This window comes from Idiotropiscis lumnitzeri, unplaced genomic scaffold (assembly GCF_059441095.1).
Source record: "Idiotropiscis lumnitzeri isolate Australia: NSW breed Sydney's pygmy pipehorse unplaced genomic scaffold, RoL_Ilum_1.0 HiC_scaffold_63, whole genome shotgun sequence".
In the NCBI taxonomy this organism is placed as follows: domain Eukaryota; kingdom Metazoa; phylum Chordata; class Actinopteri; order Syngnathiformes; family Syngnathidae; genus Idiotropiscis; species Idiotropiscis lumnitzeri.
In genome coordinates, this window is record NW_028283601.1 from 439,160 (window position 1) to 446,316 (window position 7,157).

Consider the following 7,157-nt stretch of genomic DNA (forward strand, 5'->3'; position numbering starts at 1 on the left):
TGCGTTAGCTAAAACACAGTATGCTAAAATGATAAGTGACGAGAACACAGAGGGTATATCAACAACGTACGTACTCGAATTATTTTGGGGAAAACTTAAGTACATTATAATCACCCTTTTAATAATACTGATAAGCGTTGTGTGTTTTATTTATTTTTATGAGGACCTTTACAACGAGCTACATATTGTTCGCATTGGGCCTACGACGCTAAACACAGTGTCCCTCGATCTCTCTCCAAAATTCTCCAAAAGACTTAAGCTTTCACTCAAATTAATACAATCTACTCCACTAGCTCATTTAAGGCTTTTTTGTGATGTGTTTGATTTGGGTAAGTAAAGCAAAACATATTAACTGTTGAATGTTGCCTGTTATTTAAATAATAGAAATTCAAGATGAAAGTTGAACAGATATTGAAATGCTAGATTGGCTCATTCAGAATCATGCCACAATGTGCTTTGTATGTTTTGTGTGTGGGTTTATCAAGCTCTAATTCAATGCAGTGTCCAAAACGAGCGCGCATAATTGTTGGATGAATGTTGGTTAATAGAGTCAGATAATAGTTAAAATTCCAACAGTTGAACAGATGTTGAAATGCTAGATTGGCTCATTCAGAATCATGCCACAATGTGCTTTGTATGTTTTGTGTGTCGGCTTATCAAGCTCTAATTCAATGCAGTGTTGAGCTGCATTTGAGAGGAACTACGTAAGTAACTAATGTGGAAAAATTGTGACTTCTTTGTGTACTTTTATTTTGAATATTCAAATTTTGTGGGTAAAGGTTAGAGAAAATAAGTTAAAAATGAGAGCTGTACAGGTATTTAAGTTTTTGGTTTGTAAAATACCCGAATGTGGGTTTCAGCAGGTGAGGCAATGATTGGACAGAGCAAAAGCTATGCTCCAAAATAGAAGTGATTACACCTTCACTAGACTAACCTGCAGCTAATTACATAATTATAAAATTAACACTTTAACCTGGCTTCCCCATCACAGATGTATTCTTTTAAATGCAAAGCTTTTTGTTCTAGCTTTTGTTGTTAAATGACATTCATGCCCAAGTGTCTATGCATCCATTGCAGGGATGTTTTCTCAAGTGACGAGTCTGAAGCCTGTGATGACGAAGTACCATCTACACCTCCCCATGGATTGTCACAGAGAAAAAGCTTCCTAACCAAGAGAGGCGCTGCAGAAGGTCCTTGAGTACGTCCAACGTGTTGAGTCTGTGAGTCTACTGCAGGATCTAATGCAGGTATGAAAATGATGAAATTTTAATGTATTATCTTCAAAATTATAAATAATTATTTAATTTCTTGAAATATAAAATTAGGTACCCTAAACCCAAGTAGGAACCCCAGTCCCAGTACATTCCTGATTCTGGAGCTACAGAGATCAAACCATCCTACTGTATCACTAAATAGCCCCACCTCTAAAACCCTGATTCGGAAGGCCGAGTTGAAAGACTTCAGAGTTCAAGATGGTCAACTGCAACTATGATAAGCCGAATGTGTTCACCCCAAGTCGGAAACTGAGAAAAAGACTCAATTTTCACATGATTTCAGTCCCTTCTATATTTAAAAGAATGTATTGGGGCTCTAAAAATGTGAAATATTTTTACAAGTATTTCTTTTACTACTCATAGGCAGTTTCATAATAATAGTACAATTTGGCATCGTGTATTGTTTTTTGGTTCCATTCAAAATGCACAAGACGTATAGACATATTTTGTTTGTGGATCGCTGCAGCATCACACGAGCGCACAGAGACAAACGTGGCAGCAACTTAAAACAATTAAAACATCGAATCGAAATCGGGAACTGAAAATCAAAAATCGAATCGGGGCTTGAGTGAATCGTTACCTCCCTAATCATAATCATTTTGGTAGAATGTTGGGCTCTTGCCCTTTGAGTGTATATGGCGTTACCGAAGCTGTTCACTTAATCGACAATTCCTTTCCTGTGACGTTTATCATACCCAGTTTAACTGCCAAAATATTTTTAAGTGTGTGATGATTATCTGGATCGAGTGACACCCATGTTATAATGGTTGCAGGTATTGGTGGATTGGACGATAGTGTCAGAACAATGATGGCGTTCATCATGACAAATCCTCTGTCTCTGAAGTACAATCTCTTTGGACATCGTAGCAAGAACAAGCGCCGAGACCTGCCTTTTTCTGATGTTCTATACGGTAATATATTTTTTTTTTAATTTTTTTTTTAAGGGATTGTGGTGTGAAGACATTTCAGCATGTCCCATAAGGTTTCACAATCATTAAATAGCTTTACTAAGTTGGCTTCTTGTCTTTTTTGTTTTAGGAGCACTGAAAAGGAATGGAGCCACAAAGGACATCAACGAGAAGGACACAGGCAACCCTGTCCAAGTGGTTCATGGGAGCTTGTGATCAAGGTGGGAATAGGGCAGTTCGAGCTCGGAGATCTCAAGGCAACTGTCAGGTTTAAAACGTCCTGACGCCATTTTTAGACTGAAGGTGGCATAAATCCAGACCAAACCAGTTAGAGTTTTGTTTTTGACCATTCGCGAATGGGAGAGGAAGTCAGGAGGTGAAGCAGGCGTCTTGCCAGTTCAATCTCGCGCACTCTCTCTCACTCTCTACCACCCGTTCGGTCTTTTATCAGCAACCTAAGCAGACAATGGAGGTCTGTCTGAAATTCTAGCAGGCAGGCAGGAAGCAATCAACCACAGTAGTCAGTCAGGAATTCGAAACTAAAGTGTGTGCGTGTGTTCCAGTTGTGCGCGTGTGTGCTAAAGCAATAATGTGAGTGTCTGTGTGTGTGCGCAATTATAACTGATACAAATAGTGTATAAAAACATGATTAGAAATACACAAACTATTTACATATCCTCATCCCATCTCACATTTCCCCGTTTGTGGGTTTAAATCATGTCCTTACGGCTTTAAGACAGATCATCATAATGAAATCATACAACAGTGTGGTCATCCGTGGAGGGGCGAAAACCCTCAGTAGGGACAAAATTCCCCTCCTCCCTTCCGGCGTGGAACGAGATTCTCATGGTATGTTGGTCACTTGGGAATAAAACATAAAAAAACTTCAATATACCTAGTGAAAAATAACAAAACTGTCTCCACGCAGAGTTTGTCTCCACGCAGAGCTTGTCTCTGCGGCGACTTGATGGAGGCCCTTGCCTCGTTGTAGGAGGGGACAGCCGTCTTTACCTCCCGGATCTTCGTGTGTGGTGTATGTGTGTGCATGTGTGGGGGCAGGGGCAAAAGGGTCCATGTGTTATTTAGGTTTCAGTGTCCAGTTCGAGTTTGTCATTGTCCAGTTCGAATTCGTCATTCTCAACATCAATCAGGTTGTAATGGTACATTTGGGCAACAAACATGCAGTTAATAATCATCTTTGTCATAAGAATAATGCAACATGAACAGACTACACATAACAAAAATGAAAACCATAATTATCCCGATATATTGTCTTTCAAATTCTTCGTAGTGGTCATAACATCAATAATTGTTTCATTTTATTAAAAATGTAAATGCAGTAATGTTCTCCAATCAAGGCTAAAATTCTTTATGTACGTCATTAATTTCCAAACAATATCTAATCTTTTTGTTCTGTGGCTTCAACATTCGTATCTGTGGCTGGTTGTGCGGTTCCGATGTGCGTGTGGTCCGATATTGTGACTCAGGTGGGCTCCTGTTCGAGGGATTCGCGTTGCTCGGCCTTTAGCTGGAAACCGGAGAAGCTTGTACTGCAACTGGTGGATCCAGCTGCCACGCCCCGCGACCTTTGCTGCCGTCGGGGTCACTGCAATCATCTGGCGAGGGCCATCTCAGCATTCACTTGTCCCAACGAAGTCGTTTCAGCACCTTGAAGAAGAGTTGGTCTCCCACACGGACGTGATTTCTCTGTGGATCAGAACACACTGACCAGTAATTGCGTCTTTTTTTTTTTTTTTCTTTTTGGTCAAAACATGTTTCCCATGTGGACTGGGACTGATGTGCCAGTCGCTGGTGGTTCTGATGAACCTGAGAGTCGATAGGGGATAGTGTCCTAACTTCGGCTGGCACTATCCTCATTGTTGTGATTGAAACACAGTCTGGTCATTGTCTCCTTTTTTTCCCTCATTGTCTTGATAAGTTTGCCCTTAACAGTCCCATTTGTGCGTTCCACAAGTCCTGCAGACTGTATGCACAATGACGCTTTGAGTCAATTTTGCAACAACTGTCCCACTTGTTACAACATCATTCACAAAATGCATAATTTTCACTTCAAATCACTTCTTGAAATTCCAAATGTCAGGATAATTTGTGTTAGGTTGAAGATGTATTTTATCCCATATTTTACTCTATTAGTATTGCAAAAGAATTGTTCCACAGCGTGACCCATGTTTGACCATATGGATGAGAAGACTTCACAGAGAAGCGGATGCCTGAAGACTGGATCAACGTCTGCAACATCAAAGGAGGTGTGCTGAGACACACCTCTGAAACAAAAGGACTGAGACTTTAGTACCAGAGCACTAAAAGGGCATATCTGCCTTTTCAATCAGTGGATGACTGCCATTGATGTCTGTCTTTCCTCTTGTGTCTGAGATGTTTACATGTTCCTGCTGGTGCTCCCCCCTTCATCCCTTAGTGCAAATACATTGTATTGTTAGGGACTTCCCTAATAAAATAGAGGGCTCGGCGGAGTGTGCTCCAGAACGAATTTGGAGATGTAACTGAGCACACCTCCGTTCGTTCTCCTCGCGAGTAAAAGATCAACTCTTGTCTTCCTTCCATTCATTTAGCCTATGTTCAGTGAATGCTTAGGTGATTGAACCTGACAATTTGATTACACAACACTTTTTCCAACTGTTTTAGCATCAACATATGTTGTCGGAAACAACTTAATCCATTTTGAAAACATATGAATTACAACCAAACAATATTGCATCTCAAACAAATAACACTGTCTAAAAAAAAGTTTTTTGTTGAAAAGTCTGTATGTGGGAACAATTTCATATCATACTACCCCTCTCTTGACACATAGTTATGCTCGTGTGTCACTCTTATTACTTTTCCAATCAATGAATTAGGCAGCCAGGATTTGCCATCTGCCAATTTGCTGATCCTGTCCTCAGCAATGTTTGCACCTTTGTTCTCCCAATGTGTGCGTTCAATTACTGGTACCTTTTTCCCTGGCGTGGGATCAAATTGTCAAGTTGATTTTCTGCGTGTGTGTGCGTGTGGGGGTGTGTTCATTTTCCCTTTTAGCTGCGCTGTGTCGATATAAAGGCGAGGCAGTTTCCAATTGTAATTGTGTCATTTTCTGTTAAGTGAATTTTGCGTTCACAAATAACTATTTTAGACGTGCTTTATGCACAACTTTTCTTTTCCTGTTGTGGTTTTTAAAGCCCAATGTCGACAGAACGCATGAACATTTATCTTGACTGTCAGTCCACATTGTAACCATACAACTCATACAAGATGGGAAACCCCAAATTTTAATTAGCTCACACCCGCCTACGCTCTTCCTGCTTATCCTAACAATCTCTTATCCGTTGGTATCACAATGTTAGTACTCCCATCGCATAAAAGTCAGTTTGATTTCAGGCTGCGACCTTGGTTCTCAAACACTTTTACTTCTTATCAGTCTGGAATGCGCACCTGGTCTGTGTTACAAGTCTGAGTTCCTCCAGTCGGGAGGAAGGTCAAGTCGCGGTTTGGTGATAATTTGGACGGCTCCACAGTCGTGTGGCGCCTCCTAGATGATGCGGGGAAAAAATGACGCTGGGCTGAAATGCACCGCAACTTATCAGTATAATGTGTCCCTGTGACAATTAGGCCGGCGTGCAATGTGAATGTGGTGGGAAAAGAATGTAATTTTTTGATTCCTTAAAGCAGCAGTGAAAGCTCTTAATCACACTCTAAGTGGTTCTCTGCCACGAAATCCAAATTGTTGTGACTAAATATGCAAATGAATTCATTTTGCCCTGGTTCCTGCAGTAACCCAGGCTAATGAAGTCATTTTTTGCAGTCACTGTTTTGCTCAAATGGCTTATAATAATTTGGTAGTGCGTTAAGATGCTTTGTCGATACAATCTTGTAGTGTATCTTCACAAGTTCCAACATACACAACCCATTCCATGGCCATGACGATACTGTTTTAAAGATTACCAAGGCTTGTTGGACCTTTCTCTGCCACATAAATTACAGCCCTGAGAGGCACTGGGCCTCAACTTTATCTATGAAGGGTCAGGGATTTAATGGGGGTCACCGAGGCGTCCCAAGGAAAGTTTTTACAGAAAAGTGGTCTGGCAATATCTTTTCTCTTTCTTATCACTGACAATGCGCCCCTTTAAAGTTTTGACGTTTGTTTGAATTCGCCCGTGCTTATTAATTCTATTGAAGTCCAATTTTGCCAGTGTATCACGGCCTAATGAGTAAAACGCATGTTGATGTAGAACTCCTTCTACACACACTTTTATGTTTGACTTTTTACGTCACGTGATCCTCCATTGCTACCACAACTCGTCCTGAAAAGTTAATGTTTTGTAACAAGACTTACTGCTTCCTCCTTTCTTTCTTTTCTTTTTCCTTCCTTCTGCCCAACACGTTCATGCTTTCTGTGCATAATTTAGAATTTTCTTTTCCATTTTACAAGTTGGCCAATTTAAATTAGGTTGTTTTATTTGAAAAGCCTGTAATTCTCTTTTTTTTCCCCTTTTCACCTAATCACAAATTTCTTATCACAAAAATGAACATGTTAATTCTATTTTATTTCCTATTTTTCCAATCTTGTGACTCATTTCACTTCAACCAGTTCTACCTTAAAGTGGACAAGTACACATCAATGTTTTTTGTAGTTTCTATTTTCTTCTCTGCTTTAATGAAAATTATAGCCCTTCTAGCCAAATTTTTCCTGTGTCATTTCTATCTCTGCATTTCATTCCATTTCTGGCCTACCTTAATACTAAAACAAAAATGCTCTTTCAAAAATTAAAACTATCTAAAACTAGTGATGGCAAAATGAAGCCCCATAAAGCAGCCAAGCCCTGCAGGGAAATACTTCACACACGAATGGGCTTCGAGATGCTTCATTTTTCTTGACTACGCCATCCCATGGACAGAAAAATGTATAACATGCTTGGTGCATGCAATAAAATGGTGAGCTGTAAATCATGCTCTGCCC

The 7,157-nt window shown here is 40.1% G+C and overlaps 1 long non-coding RNA gene across 1 annotated transcript; it reads left to right on the top strand.

Annotated features, from left to right (window-relative positions):
- Positions 1-2,058: 2,058 nt before the first annotated feature.
- On the top strand, positions 2,059-5,139 carry LOC148315668 (uncharacterized). Its single transcript, XR_015840706.1, has 3 exons — positions 2,059-2,185; positions 2,313-2,403; positions 3,670-5,139. It is a non-coding gene; the product is annotated as an uncharacterized LOC148315668 (long non-coding RNA).
- The last annotated feature ends 2,018 nt before the right edge of the window (positions 5,140-7,157 follow it).